Source organism: Chamaea fasciata, unplaced genomic scaffold, assembly GCF_029207755.1.
Source record: "Chamaea fasciata isolate MVZ Bird 193981 ecotype frontalis unplaced genomic scaffold, bChaFas1.0.hap1 SCAF_4, whole genome shotgun sequence".
Lineage (NCBI taxonomy): Eukaryota > Metazoa > Chordata > Aves > Passeriformes > Sylviidae > Chamaea > Chamaea fasciata.
Genome location: NW_027094089.1, coordinates 1,607,541 through 1,624,138, shown reverse-complemented (window position 1 = coordinate 1,624,138; position 16,598 = coordinate 1,607,541). Strand labels below are relative to the sequence as shown.

The 16,598-nt window shown below is 36.3% G+C and overlaps 1 protein-coding gene across 2 annotated transcripts in view; it reads left to right on the top strand.

Annotated features, from left to right (window-relative positions):
• Window positions 1-16,598, top strand: part of SMARCA2 (SWI/SNF related, matrix associated, actin dependent regulator of chromatin, subfamily a, member 2) — a 119,696-nt gene that overhangs the window by 81,639 nt on the left and 21,459 nt on the right. The gene's annotated exons all lie outside the window — the stretch shown is intronic.

Genomic DNA, 16,598 nt, shown 5'->3' with positions numbered 1-16,598 from the left:
TACTAAGTGCTGAGTCAGGACTATGATAGCATTCTATTGGAACTGTTCTTATTTCCATGGGTCTCACATCTTCAGGTACTTTTTTAAGTGTCATCTTTCAGACACGTGAAAAATTCTTCAATATTCATGAAAACTGTTAGTCAGTGTGTATTAAAACTTTCTGTGCCGCACAACCTTATTATATTTTTAAATACCTGTATTTAATCCTTTTAAGAATTCAGAAATTTTCACTTAAATTTTCTTTCTCTCAGGCTATTTAATTTCCAAGTCTTGAGCATTTGTTGGCACCACTGAGATCAAAATGTTTGATAAATGATTTAAGAATATAAGACCTGAAAGGAAAGATTCTACTCTTAACTAACACCAAATCTGGGATTTTTTCGCTTGCTGTTCTTTGAAATCTACATTCAATGAATAATAATGCATGTGTCTTTTCATTGTGGTACCAAGAGTGTGGTAAAGAGGTGAGGAATGATTGGTGGAAAGGCTTTTCAGAAATTTGATAATAGTATGATTTCCAAAACTTACAAATAAAGTATTATAAGTGCAAAACTAATTTACATGGTTTGACAGAATAAGTTTTGTTGTAGAGTGATTACAGACAATAGCAACAAGAATACACGATGTAGGATTTGTGTCTAATTCGCTAAAGACAGGTAAAAATCTTACATACATAGTTTAAAATGGGGTATCTGGGAGTCTGCATTGTGCAATACTGTACTATGAGCTAAACCAGACCTGTTGCTTAGGGGAGAAAAAGCCTGAATTAATCACCAGCTGTAAATTTAAGCAAGTCTGTGAAATTCCAGAGGTTTAATAACTGACATTTTCAAGCAATCACTCGAGAAGAAAGATCTAGAAATATAAACTGCTGTTTGAATTCTTGAAGATTTACCTTATCCTACAGTTGAAGCGGTTGCAGTATAGTGTATGTCTACTCAGGTTCATTTTAAGCTACTTTTCTTACTGATGGAACACTCAGCCTGTGGCAGCATAGAAGTTAGGTTTGGCTTTCATGTTTTATGACTTGCCTTGGCTGTAATATTTGTTTTGAGTGCTTTATTGTCAAAAATGGCAGGCATAGAAGAAATCACCTGATGCCTGTCATACTACAGGCAGAATCATCCAGTCCTGTGCCATTTTTAATCGAAGTTAAGGACCTGACCTCTTCTAGGCGTTTCTGAGTAGTGAACTTAGAAGTCCAGGGTGGATTGTTTTTACCTGTTTGGCTTTTTATTATATTTTATTTCAATTTTCCTGTTGGATTTTAAGCTAATTATGTTGTCCTAGTAACTCTGCTTATGCAGAGAAGCCTGATGCCACTCTTTTTTTTGACATTTCTTTGTGTTATGGAAAAGTTGTCTCCCAGTTGAGTAAATTATAAAGGTTAACAACCATGCTTATGCAGTCTTTCCCCTTAGTTCCTCTTTTCTAGACCTCTGGATTGTTTTCACTGACTTCCCATAATTGTTCCACATATGAATTGACATCTTTCTACAAGGTCAAAAGCTGGATATCAGAATTCCACATGCAGCATCATTTGAGTAAGGAGGAGTTGAGTTCTTTTGCATAACTTCTGTGGTACTTATACCTCACAGTCCAGTAATTCATTTTCTAACATGGAAGGTATTGTCTTGTGCTAAATTTTTGATACGGAGTAAGACCTTAATCCTTTTATGTGGCTCTACTTCCTTGCCAGCTTTTCAAAATCATGTTTCATTAGTTGATCTTTTTTTCCTAAGAGGATTTAGCGTATGCCCTTGTTGAATAATTTTCAAGTTTTTTTCACCAAAACTACTCCAAAATTTAAGCCTGTCCTTGGGTGAACTTCTGGTCAACTTGGTGAACTTCTCATGAGGTTAAGTAGGCATGACTTCTATTTTGTCTTTCTGAAGACACTAAAAACACTGATAAAAAGCTATAAAAGCCTACTCTGAAAACAACTTTTTAGCATGTCCCCATATGCTTGACAGTTTTTGTTTTGTTTGTTTGCTTCTGAGACTGTTTTGTGAGGCTGAGCTAGAAACCTTGCTAGGCAAGGTGGTACATATATTACCCCTTTTTCACCATGGCTTCTTATTCTGTTGAGAGAAATTATTGTCCCTTCTCTCTATTGAGTAATTAAGCATGTTTTCAAATTATCTAAGTTTCCTTAGAACAGACTGCTTCATGGTGCATTGCAAGATGCTTTCAGGTGCACTTGAAGGTGTGATGAAACAGATGGAAGAATAAGAACTAATACTTTTTAGTCTCTCCAATGGAATTAAATTTATAATGTAACATTGCTTATGCACATTCAGAACAAAACTACATCCGGTAGATATTGAAATGTAAGTAAAGTTTTCTGAGGTTTTATTTATTACCTTATTTTTCCTGTGTTTGAAACAAGAGTTCTTTGTCACACGCATTGTGCTCTCAGCAGCATCACTTTTATGTCTTTGAGAATATGTTTGATTTTTCTGGAATGACGTCTCTAGAATATGGCATAATAGCAGTGTACAACATATTCAAGGGAATACTTAACTATATAAATGTAAAAAGGGGCTAGATAGTTTATAAGGATAAACCTCTGTCTACTTTATAAGCCACTTATATCTTGTGACTTCCTCACTGTAACCTGTAATAGTGTCATGCATAACATATGAAAACTGTGAATTAATTGTTTCATGTTAACTTTAGTACAGTGAACTACTTCAGAGCAGTTGAACTGAAAATAAAAGACTAATTCTGAATCAAAAGCAATACTTTAATTCATAAGGCACCCTTTTAGCTATGTTCTGTGTAATGCCATTTTCCAGAGGTAACAATGGGCCTATTTTTATTGCAGTATTACAAAAGGAGGAGATTTATTTACCAGCAGCAAGGGGCACCCCCCACATTTTTCTCTTGCTGTGGCTGCTGTTGCAGCTTTATAGCTGTCTTCTCATGGGGATTTCTGAATGAAATTTTGCATTTCTGGTCAGTAAGTTGGTTTCATAACCTTAGTGTGGAGTCCTGAGCTGTCTCTTCTATGTCTTGGGGAGTTCTCTAGGTCTGTTCTTTTCCAAGAAGTTTTGCCTCATTCAGCATCCACAGCTCTGATTGTGGAATAGGTGCTGCTGGCTCCTTTTAAGTTAGACCCTGAATTGTCTGCTGATACACATAACCCTGGGAAGTGTAGTTCTGGCCCCGGCAGATCCCAGCAGGACCTCAGGGATAGTGTACCTCAAGGTTTGTGTGCATGTCTGTACACTGGCCAAGTATGTCAAGCTCTCTTCTTGCTGGGAGGTCAGGTACCTGAGTTTGGAAGCAAGGGACAAAATAATGAGAGAAACCAACCCTGTGATCACAGGCAGTATTTAGTGAGATTGTGCTGCTGCCCAGAGCAGCCTGTAATTCACTGACAGTCTCCCAGGAAAACTCTCGAGACACAAATGGGTTTCATCACTAGCTGTCGCTGCAGCCCACTGTTCTCTAACTGTTGGCATGACAACCATATTTCCTTAAAAAAAAAAAAAAAAGAAATCTGGAAGGAGGAGTTTGCTTCCTGATCCTACAAAACATTTACATTCTGGAAGTATTTCAAGCAGATTCTTTATCTGCACCACTTCTAACAGAACTGCATAATACTTTTCTGTTTCCCATGGCATGTTATTTTTGGGAGGGGTCATCTGCTAAGAATTCGATTGCCTGAGACAGGCTTCAAGAAACAGAGGATTTGTTTGAGTAGGTACAAGACCCTTGAGACAGTTGCATCTGATTTCAGCTTCTCATGAAATTTAATTGCTGGCTAAGTGACATACATAAAGTCTTAGACTTTGGTTGTACTTGTTAACTTGAAATAGCCTTATATGTTGGCCAGGGAAACATATCTGAGCACAAAATTAGCAGCGTCTCATTTATGTCATGCAGACATGTAACAGTCATGCTTGTTTTGCTGATCTAAAAACTGTAAGTGAAATTCATGTGTTTGATTTGTAATTAGTCAATCTTAAAGAAAAACAGTGCTGGCTTTCACTCAAGCAGAATGTCTGGTGAATATTGTTTAACATAGCCACAACATAAAATTTATTGGTTTACGTTTACTAAAGTTTTGTGATGTACTAAATCGAACTACCTAGCAGGAAGATTTTGAGGCATGTTTTCAAGTGTTTCCTTATCAACTTTAACTTTTTGATTTTACACACTCTAATAGTCTGTTTACAGGTTTGATAACAGAGGTAATAAATTTGGGTTAACTTGTTGGTACAACTTGGTATAAATTACTGAAAGTTTTCTAGTAGGTTTGTGTTTTCTGAGGGCACTTCACTTCTGTATATATCTTCAGAATCAATTCTAGGAAGGTATTGTAAGACGTATTTTTGTAAATTGGAATGTAAAATTCGATTTTAGAGTAGTGTTTTGCTGATGGGTAGGGTCAGACAGACACCAACTTAAGGAGTAGTGTAATTTACTATATTACAAATTGATAAGCAATGCACCTAATCATTACTAAAAAAAAAAATGCTATAGTGATTAAGAAAGGTTACAGTTACCCTGCTTTACCCTTCATTCCGATCTACTTATCAGTCCAGGGAAGGTGTCACAGTGAAGGACTGGAGAACCATGCCCCAGCAGCTGGGCATCCTCACCTTTGCAGGCGACAAGGCTTCTGACTGCTGTGAGAATAGCCTAGCTTCTATAATAACCAAGCTCCCATTACTTCTAAAGCAGGAACATCAGGTTTTATCCTCCTATTGGGTTTCCCCCAAAGCCTGGCCAGGGCTCAAGGAGGAACAAAGAGAGTTTGATCCTCCGCCCCCAACAAGGCCAGACGTGGCCTTGTCTGATTTCTAAATACAGAAAGGGATATAATACATGTTTCACCAAGGAGCAGGTACATATATCATATTGCTAATAGTACTTCACTAATTAGTGGATACATGAAACATTTGGTTGGAGGGTTCATCTAGAGGTCAGCCTTGGCATAGGACCTGTTGTTCAGGTCTTGCTACATTAAATACTGAAATACCTGTGTGTAAAACTAGCATTACAGTCTGTAGTTGTTTTAGTCTGTATTGGAGGCTGAAATTCTTAAGAGGGGAAAAAATTTTTTTACCCTGTGGATATTTTATCTGCATAGCTCAGGTATATAATACCCCTGCACCCCTGGTTTTTTCTCTGGGTTTCTACTCTATAACATTTTTAGTTACAGTTGCAAAGTTTCCTGAGTTGCTGCTAAACCTGTTTCACAATCAAGTATAGTTGAGTATTTGTGCGGGATATTTGAAGAAAATTGCATTCTGATCTTAACCCTCCTCTGTAGTATTGAATTGCAGATGCATTTGAATTTGTTAAGCTGTATAGGCAAACAAGTCGCATTTAAAAGACTGTTACTGGAAGATTAAAAAGTCCACCACCCCAGGGTGTTGTCTATTTTGTGACCAGAGACCGTCAGAATGCCCCAGGTACTATTTTCTAATGTTCAGTGTGAGGCTGGTAAGTTTTATGCATGTGGAAGCTGCTTTTTGAAAGGTTATAAAGTTGGACATGACTTCAAGGCCTGATTGAACCAAGCCGTTTTTATATTCAGTATACTTATTATCTATCTTTCATGTCCTTTTCATGAAATGCAATTCAGAATCTACTTAAGAAAAGGAAAAAAGGGTACTTTCACTTTGCAGTGAAATTAAAAGTAGTGAAGCAGAAAGGGCATTTTCTTGGTTCTTCATGGTTGAGAGGGAATTTAAATGCATCTCCCTGATAGCTTTGGTTCACTGTTTTGGCAGGATGGCTTTGTTAGTTTATAAGGGAGAGAGCCTGATTCACACTGGGTGACTTACTCAGAAATTCTCTTCTCTTTTCTCAGAGGGTTGAGAGGGTTGAGAATGTTAACTTTGAAAACTAAAAAAGTACATTGAAATGCTTCTTCAGTATTCCAGAGATATTCTCAATAAAAAAAATTTAGTGTTTGCTAATTTTTCTTTGGTGAGAAGGACTTTGTCAGGAAATATGAACAGCTGTTTATGAGAACTACTTATCAGTAAAACAGTGCCATATTTTCATAGAATTCTTTTTGTTTTCAGTATGTGATTTTGACTATGCTATGTTACATGTGAAGTACCATAGCACATATTAACATGCCTTTAAGTGGAATTGTACATCTATTCTCCTCTAGAAAGCATAATAACAATGCCAAATAAGTACTTACTTTTAAAAAATGTGGAGAGTACTGTTAGCATTAAAATAAAACAAACTGCATTTTCTTTGAAATAGTTGTATCCTCTGACGTACCAAGTTTATATAGCCTCGAAGCTGTGAGTTAAAAATCTGGTTTCAGGTTCTGTTATGTCATTACTGTTTCAAGTGCAAAATTTTTCTTGAGGTGAATTAAGCCCTGTGTTTAAGATGCCAGAAATACTCTCTATATGGAGGGTCAGGATTCAGATCAGCTGTCTGGAGGACACTGAGGGTAGACCTCATTGCAGTTACAACTTCCTCACGAGGAGAAGAGAAGGAGCAAGCACTGACCTCTTCTTTGTGGTGACCAGTGACAGGACCTGAGCAAATGGCCTAAAGTTGTGTAGGGGAGGTTTAGGGTGGACAGCAGGAAAAGGTTTTCTAGCCAGAGGGTGTTTTGCAGTGGAAGAGGCTCTCCAGGAAAGTGGTCACTAAGCCTTGACAGAGTTCAAGCAGCCTATGCACAATGTTCTCAGGCACATTGTGTGATTCTTCTGGTGCTTCTGTGCAGGGCCAGGAGTTGAACTCTTCCACCTCAGGATATTCTGTGACTCTAAAACTGAAACAAAAATGAATATTAACTAATTCACAATACCCACAAAAATGAAAGTCTGCATCAAAAGTCTAAAACATTATTGTTGCTGGGGACGTATGACAGTGGAACATGAAGCACATTTTAATGTTTGCGTCCACTGCACTGTTATGTTCTCTGACATGACTTGAGAGTAACAATGATAACGGTAACAGTGATATGCAGTAGCTCACCTTCTGTCACCTATCAGTTTTTGTAATAGAGGCTTTACATTTTCATATGTTGATTTGCATTTGCAAAATGGGTATGTTACCCATACCTTTCCAAGTGTATTATGTGGCCAAAGTATTTATTCACTCTGTGAAAAGGGAGCCATTTAAGTCATCAGAGGCAAACTGAGAGACCCTTTATTGTAAAAGGCCATCTTCTGGAGGCAGACCTGAGCAGGTGATGGAAGGCTTTATGCTGACATTTTTTATGCAGTACACATGCAGACAAAAGTAATTCTTCTGATGGATTGGTGTATGTATACAGAGCTCTGCTTCTTCGGTAGAAACTACTGCTATAGCAACTTAAATGATAGTAATTTGTCTTTAGTTGTATTTAAAGAAGTATGCCGCTACTGACTTAACTGATACGGAAGAACATGGAGGTTTCAGACTGAGTTTCTCAAAAACAATTCAGCCAATGCTTAGGCATGTCGTGGCTGGCAGTTGGTTTCCTGAGTCATCCTGGAGTACCCTGCTTGATGAGTATGATAGTGTACTTCCTTATTCTAGCAGTAAAATTTTAGCCTTAAAGCAAATCCTCCAAAAACTTTTGAGTAACCACAACTATGTAATTTTGTCCTGTACTCTGTAACTGGCGTGTTTAGCAAGTTCCAGATCTAGTTCCATGGGTATTCATGATGTATTCTTTTCATCTGACATTTTTAGCTGGACTTCAGATGAAGAACCAAGGACTTTTTTGTTGCTTACAGCCTTATTTTAGTTTTTTGCATATGTACCTATAGTATAGTATAGAATACATTATTTTGTTGAGAAACTTCATGTGCTCTTAAGTCATTGGTATTTCTAGAATCTGTGTATTATTTGTAGATAATAGTTTGTGCTCATCAGACTGTGAATTGCAGTACAGTTTATCCTGGAATGAAAAGGTCTTCTAGACAAATACTGGTCATGTTAGATTTTTACTTCTAGGTTGTAATATGCATATTGAAGGGTCAGGCTCTGCTGTGAGTCCTGACATAGTCAGATAACTGCACCTTCAGAAGCATCCTGAAGACATGGAACTCACTGCACAATGCTCAAACGTAGCATCACAGCATCCTGTTGTGGTATAAAATACATAAAAGATACATGCAGTTTAGCTTTTCTCAGCAAGTTTTCCGAAGTTTGACTTAGTTTCATTCCACACAGTCTTCCTCCAAATTCTTCCAAGTTATTAAAAAAATATATTGGAATTGTCATAAAGAGCTGCCTCCTACTGTTTATTATTTAAATACAGTCTATTTCTGTAAGCAAATTTTTTCCTCTTTTGGCACAGGAATTGGGTATTCTAACCTCTTGCCATATATTTCTGTCATATGTTCTCCTAACACTGTGTGATTCCTATGCTTAATTGCCTCAGAGTACTTATAATAATAGTGATAGATGTTTAAACCAAATTTCCCATGTTATTGCAAAAATCCTTAAGCTGTTTTCTGAGAACGAATGGATACAAGAGGTCTGTGAACATCCACTGAAAAATAATTAAGCTATAATTGTTTCTGAAAGCTGTTACTTTTTTTCCCCCACACATTTATTTTTTGCAAGATTTTTCATCTATTTCGTTTTGAGTTTATTACCTCAATTTTCGCTCCCATTTAGTTATGTTCCACATTTTAAGCTTGGAATAAAAGATTACTGCTTGACAATATGTGAATATACTTAAATATAAGAAGAAGAACATACGAAAGAAAATACTTGATGGTATGATTACTGGCAGTAGCTGAGTTTACCTAGACATATGTAAAAATGCCAGTTCAAGCTTTGTACTATGGGGTTCTCTTGTTATATTATTAACAGCTGTAGGTTTCAGGGCACAAATATTTATGCTCATCTTTAAATTAGAAGCCTTTTGTTAGTCTATTAGTCTGTTCATCTAAAAGGGAGAAAACTTCTGTTGTTTTTCTGAGCAATTTAGAAGGCAGTACTGAATATCTGTTAATTTAAGAGACAAATAGTTTACTTTTTCTGACACTGCTGATTCATCTCAAAATTCGTTCACTTATTCTAACACTACTGATTTATCTCAAAATGAGTGATTCCATGCTGGAGATCTGCTAATCATCCCTTTGTGGTTTAGTCCTCACCTGTTTTGTTTCTATAATGGAAGAAAAGGCATCCTCTTCTTTATAGGAAACAATCTACTAAGATATGGTATCCTGCTGTTGAGTATATTGCAGAACAAGAGTTTGTAATGGCTTCTTACCTTTTTCCAGTGCTTAGAATTGTCAATTCTATCTCTGCCATAGAGCAGATGCCTGTTGCTGCAAATATTTGCAACGTTCAGTGGAAGCAAATGTCCTGGAAAGAGCCAAGACTGCAGTTTCTTTGCTAAGAACTGGTCTGATGAGGGTATAAACCATGTCTTTATATCAGGTGTTTTTCTGACTTAATTAGTAGAGTCTTAGCAGATAAGGGAGACAAACTTCTTTGAATGCAAAAGGGCTAAATGCCTGGAATTTTTTTTTTTAAATTTTAGAAATCCATTCATTCCCATTCTTAAATTGAGTTTTAATTCTTTTTTAAAAAACAATAAAATCAAAAGGAAATCTATCTTTAGTTATTAGCATTAAGAGCTTCGAAACATCATTCACACTGCTAGTCTGCCAGCAAATGACATTACAAAGTAAAGATTTCGTACTTTTTCCACAACAGAAGAATGTCATGTCTATAAAAAGTTAAATGTCAAGGGAAAAAAGATAAATTAACGTTGCTTAGAACTACCTGCAACAATAACAGTATTTCATTAAATGTAAGATAAAACACAGCTGTAAATACTTGCCTCAGAACTTGGAAAAGAAGCCATTCTAACTAACTATCTATTTAGTAGTAGTCAGATATACGTGAGTTTCTGATTAGTTTTGTATGTGTGATCTCCCTTGCAAAAGAAACAATGTCTTAACCTGAGTGGGAGAAGATAAATATGTGGAATGTTGAATTCCTCTTTGTTCTTGGTTTTGGATCTGGTTATTACTGATGAGTATTTCCATTACTTCATTGCAGCATGTTTCCTTCTCTTCCATGACATTTGTCTGTACGCGTCAATGGAATGTAGGTGTTAACAGAAAGACTACAAAACTAAACTTTGTTTGTAAGTTCTGAACTAATTCATCAACTATTTTAGCAAAATGAATTGAAAAATGAAATTTAAAAGTTACCTCAGAAGCACAACAGGACAATACACCCCTTCAGTAAAAGATTTATTTTAGACCAAAGAAGGAAGTTCTGGAAGCAAAACCCTCAGTACAAGCTAAGCTATTACAACCTTGATACTATTTTCCTTCTAAACTCTTGAGACGCCAGGGAAATAAAGAACATCTGTTCTTGGACAGAAACATGTTCAGTGTTTATTAAGTTCCAAGCTTATTGTTTTAAAGGAATATAGGAAAACATGAGAAAAGTAATCCCCACCACCACCCTCTGGCACCCACCTCCTCCTGATGCCCATCAGAAATGGTCATTTCCTCATGCAATTAACTTTCCTTGCCCCTTGTGTAGGGAAGATAATGTATTCGTTCAAGAAAACGCAAAACTCTAGTACCAGTTATCTCACAATGCTTTTGTTAGTACAGAGTCCCCTAACTCCTAAAGTAGTAGGCTTTCCTGGTTCAGAATAAGACAGGGAGAAAAACACTGATAAAAATTTTAAAAGGGAGAAACCTTCCCCATTCTCACCTCCTCACTGAGTAACACCAGTCACTAAGTGCTCCAGAATCTTGTCTATGCAACAAGCATCTGTGTCTCTGACACAGTGAACGAGATAAAGGGGAAAAAATGAGGCATCGATAGAGATTTTACTTCAAGAGACAGCAGATTTTACTTCAAGATGGATTTCTTGTGAACCCAAAGCGAGGAAACATGCCTGCAATATTTTCATTAGTCTTACAGTATCTTTCTTGAGTTACATGACATCTTGAGTTCTCGACACGTCTCATTCCGTCTCTCAGTTTTACTTCCAATCATACTTCCAAGGATGCCTGCATGCAGGTATTTCCAGTAGCCGTCGGTTAACGATACTTAGTCTTTGGGTTATCAATATGCTGCTGTAAGGTTCTGGACAATATGAAGGTAATCTGAAATACTCAGGATGCCTTGTACTTGGGAAATGCTATTTGTGAAATCTATTTGGGAATGTGTTTGTTTATCACCCAGAAATTTTCCTGTGTAATATTTCACAGGTGTGTTATGAATTGTCCTCCAGTCATGAAAGAGAGAGTTTTTTCCCCCCTGTGTTTAGAAGCAGGCTGTTGTTCTAAGTGACAGGAATTCTTCAGCAGGTTAGCTAGCTTTCTAAGATGAAGGGAAGAAGATTTGGGAAGCACAAACAAAACACCCCACCACGACAAAACAGGTCAGTGATAAAGAGTAAGAGGATGATATCAATAGTTTCTGGAATAGAATTGTTTTAGATTCCTCTCCCATCTTTCTGTTGCTTCTAGGTGAGGTTGGCTTGGTCAGGAGGTTTTTAAAATCAAGTCTTCTTAGCAAGACATTTTGAAAACTGTAGAAGACAATTACAGACCTGTAGATCTTCTCAGAGTGTGGCTAAGTAAACGTAGATCACAGAACAGTGATGGGTTTTTGGGTGGTTTTACATTTAGGGTCTTGACACAGTGAGTATGTATTTTCTCAGTCCTCTGACTGGTTGAGCAAAGTATTTTTATAGTCAGCATGACACAGTGGTTCCTTTCTATAACTCAATTCCTTTCCTCTAATGGAGCATTCCGTGGTGTGCAATGAGCAGACAAGCAGTGGGGTCCTGGTATCATGAGTAGTTAATTGTGCTCTTCAATTTCTCTGTCCCCAAAGTTTTTGAAAATCTCATTGGTACAAAATCAGCTTGAGGAGTTCCATTTAAAATCAGTTTGCCTTTTGGGGGAGGGGCAAATGAGACTAATTACAGAATATTTTTTTCTTTTTTAACAAGATTTCACTTTTGAACAGAAGAAAATTTTATGTGCTTATCAGCAGGCTTTGTCATAACCTAGAGTTTATCAATGCTGGCTTTGCTTTGCATGATGCTTTACTTAATAAATATAATTTTAGTAATTATGGAATTATTCATTATAATTCCATAATTATAATTTATAATATTTTTACTATTAAAAATTAAACTTCAGCATTTAGATATCTTATATCAAGATTAAATATTAGGATATTTGACCTGAAGAAATTTTCTCAGACCAGAAAGAAAACACTGATGATAAAAGCTTTGATCCTATTAATATTTTAAGTCAATACCTTTTTTTTTTCCCCTGTTTTTTAATATTATGCTTTGTTGCTTTGGTTGAGACCATTTCTCACTCATATTTTGCATGGTTATGTCAGGGCATTTTGGCATCAGTCTTTGAATCAAAATTCAGGAAAAACTGTAATTTACATTATTGTTCCTCTTAATGTCTAATTAAATATAGGCAGCTGGAGTTTCAGTGCAAATAATTGGGCAGCTATTAATAATTTCCAAATGCAAAACAGAAAACAGTCTGTCTTCTCTAACTCCTTAAAAAGATTCTAGAGCCAGTGATGTGATGATGCAGTCTCTTGATTGATGAACATAGGGCTGAAAAACTCATTTACCATATTTGGTGGAATTTCAGCCTATCTGAGAAGGCAGAATATTACAAGTTGTTATGTATTTGCAGTAATTGCATTTTGAATTTTTAGAAAAAGCAATACTTTTATGAAGGCAAGTTAAAACTGGATGTAGTCATAGTTCTTCGCCTTTGACAGATTCTGGTCTATATTCTATTTTAGCTTAGTCTCAGAAAAACTAGACCAGTGAATCTGTTGTGCAGTAATACCCAACAAGAAGAGGAAATTGAATTAAAATAACTCTTCATCAACCTTCTATAATTATTTTCAGGTATTTATGGATTGCACTGATGATAGAATATCTTAAGCCCTTTCATCTAATTGTCAAGTGTTAACAGCATTTTTCTTCACAGTGTTTATCTGGTATACTGACTTTTATGGTGTTGCATAGGAAGATACAGTCATGATGTAAGTGAACTTGCTCTACAGAGCCAAGAAACAATTCTAATGGGAAGACCAAAAGCAGTCTCAGATGTCAGGAATGTTAATGGTAAAAAAATAAGCAAGAGAACTGGATTTTGAAGAGATTTATTTAAGAATGTGAACTGCAGTGTGTAAAGTCAAAGTCTTCGTTGGTTGCTAGATTTAATCTGAGAACAAATGTAAAATAAAGAATGGTAATATTTCAAACAGAGCAAGACAGCAAAAAACCCCCGACGAAACAAGAGATCTTCTCTTGGACTATCAGTACAATATTCCAAGGAGGATCATGTTGAAGAGAGAAATTGGCAAGGCTAGGTAGATGTCATTTTAGGGCTTTCAGTGTTTATTGTCGGCTGTCCATGGGGTTATTCTTCCTTTCTTCTCTTCTAGTGTGGTAAATGTGAACTTCATTTTGCAAAGCAGTCACCTGTTGTTCATTAGTGCACCACTGACATGTTTTTTTTGGTTTTAAGTGCTTAACAGCCTTTAACCTTAGTGCCTTTTGGCCAGTAGGCAGTAAAATTAACCCTGTTAAGTTATTTGTTGTTCCCAAAAAAGCTCGTTCTTTTGGAAATTTTGTATGATTTGGTTAGTATTTATGTTCAGGGAGTTGGTAAGGTGGTGTGCTTTTTTCTGTTCACCTGTGTTTATGTGCTTTGTCTTGAAATATTGAGTTTAATGAGCATGCTAAGATATTTCTTCACATGATAATGTTAGTTACAATAGCTCTCTTTCAACTTTTCAAGTTGGAGAGACACAGGGCATTGATGTTTGAAGGGGTGCAGCAAGCTCTCTGAATTTCATCTCATTAAGATAAAATTAGGGACTCAGAGAGGGACACAGGAGGAATTTGTATGTCCTGTGCTTGTGTCCCATTTCACCTGAACAGCTTCAAGCAGTCTTACCACATGGCCCCCTGCCACTTCTGCTCTGTGTGTCCAGTCTCTTAGACTATAAGTAGTACAAAGAGCTTTCACTGTGTCTCAGTTTTCTAGTGATCTAGTTATCTCCAATCAAAGGAAAATTAATTACGTACTGCAGTGTTTTACCATCTAAACAAGACAGGCCTTAGACACCAAAGCTGATTTTATTGATGAGCACCTCCACTGATTCACTCTGCCACCACACTTGAGTTACCTGATTTGTGTAAAATTATTTTAAAACGTCTTTATTGTGTAAGGCCTGCACAATTACTGACTTGCAGAATACAGTCAGGAAACAAAACTTAGCTGTTAGTCCTTATTTGCGTCTGTAATTCTGAATAGAAAAGGTGTTGAATCACAGTGCTATATCATACTCAACAGAAGAAGAATACACGTGTAATATTGTGTCCTTCAAATGGAGAAAAGAAACAGTTTTCATTTTTTCATTACTTTGTTTCTGTTTTGAGCTCATGTATCAATGTTGTATTGATGTTCCCTAGGAGCACTTTTACCTCAAAACAACTCTTATCCTTTAGGAAAGGTGAAAATCTAATTGCAGGCAGCAATAAGAAGACAGACTGTCTCAGAAGCTCCTGCTTGCCTTCTGGAAAATACATTTTTGCTCTTCAGAGGTAGGAGCTTCTTTTTGGAGGAAGGCAGTTGAATTTCTTTAATCCATTTTAAACGTGGTCTTACTTCTTTAGAAATGAAATTGGTTTGTGTACATGGACTGGGTTACTGCAATATGAGTCAGAAAAGCAGGAACATTTTGTTAGTACAGAACTTAACATGGAGTTCTCAAATTTCAGTGGCATATTTGCCTTTCATGAGATGCCTGACAACTTGCAAAATTTGACATTAAATTTTTGCAGCTGTCCTTGAAAAAAAGTGAGGAGTCCAGACTTCTTTTCATACTGTTTTGTCCAGTTTCCTTAAGGGCAGGAAAGTGTTAAATTTTTATTAGTGTACCATTTTCCTTGACTCCCTTGCTGTTCACCTCACTAATCCAGAGGCATTTGAACATGGGAGATGTCTGTGCTACTTTGCACTCTCACACAGCCCATCATCTATCAGGAACTGGAGATTGGTGCCTGAGATTTGTATCATTGTCATACTGGTAAAGGTTTGGAAGGGCATTCTCTTCAGTGTGGGACTTAGGGCCTGGAATAGTAAGCTTTTCTAACAAAGCTCAGTCAGATGAATTAGCTTAAATATGTTGTTGCTAATACCCACATGCTTGGATCATATGTGTGTGCATAATGCAATCTGCTGGGAGATGCACAGAGCATTAACCTATCTGCTGATAATTGATTCATGTGGTACGGTTTTGAGCCATCCATTTGAGACAGAGTAAAGCATATAGATTTGATTTCAAATGTTATTGTTTATGTACAAAATGCAAATCTGTCTCCTGAGAACGAATGTTAATAGTCATAATAGCAACATTTTTGTACTGCTTGTGTTGTCAGACTGATTTTCCAGTGGGGTCACTAGGGTCTTAAAGAAAGCTGTCTGAGTTTACATTCATGCATAGAAATTTTGAAAGCTTAATATAGTAATTGATTGATATATTATTGGTTAAATAGAAAGTTAAAAATTTGATAGTGTATTTGTAATTCGCTAAGTATTCCATTGCTACCTGCTAGTCACTAATATTAAGAGTGCAAGAGTGTATGTTACTTTACTTGGGCTTTATTTTTATTGTTTGTCTTTACTGCATTGCTATATGTAATATTTTTAAAAAATCCCAAGTTTTCACTTTTATGTTTTCTTTTTTGTTATTATTTATTCCCCAAAATACTGCCTACTCTAAGCAAGAATTCTATGCAGAATTCTAAAGTGAGATGTTATAAACTCTGTGATGACAGGACCACTGTGATTTCTTTTTGGTGGTAGAAAATCAGTCAAGCAAGCAAAAATACAAATATGTTGTAGTTACGTGAAATTTTCTGAAGGACAGCAAAACATTGCCAAAGTTAACAGAATGATGACTTGGTTTGGTTTTATTTATTCTTTTTTTAAATTTCTTGTAAATCAGAATAGATTATTGTATCAGTTTCACTAACTAAACTTGATCTGTTTGCTGTGGAGCAATAGGAATACATTTTCTGTAATGAATGCATGTTTAAAATGCATGCAGCCAATTTCAGTTTTAAAATCATACATGAAATATTCTAATTGTGCTATTATTATTAAAATAATAACAAGAATCAGTAACTGCTCAGCTAAAAATCTAATTTGAATGCCTAGAGTAATAAGGGGAGAAATATGATAAGTAGATGTCAATATTAAAACCAGCTGAAGGAGGAAGGCTTCGGGCCTTGTAGCAGGTAGAATGAAACAGCAGATTTCAGTATCCACAATCCTTTCAGTATTAAATTTTCAGTAAAATAAAATTACTTGTATATGAAAACATAGCCTTTCCCCAGCTCTCTTTTTTTTCCTGATCAGCTGATGAAGAGACTAGCAGCTCGCTGCTTTGCTGGCTTGTTAATTTTATCCCCACTAACTGTGATTTCCGATAGCCGGCCTGCTGATAGTGGTAAGGTAAATATCCTTTTTCATTGCCGTCTTGAAGATTCAGTAGAACTACATCACAGGCATGTGTAGGTGTGTAACACATCAAAAGTCGGTGTTCTCCGTGTTTCAATGTACAACTGACTG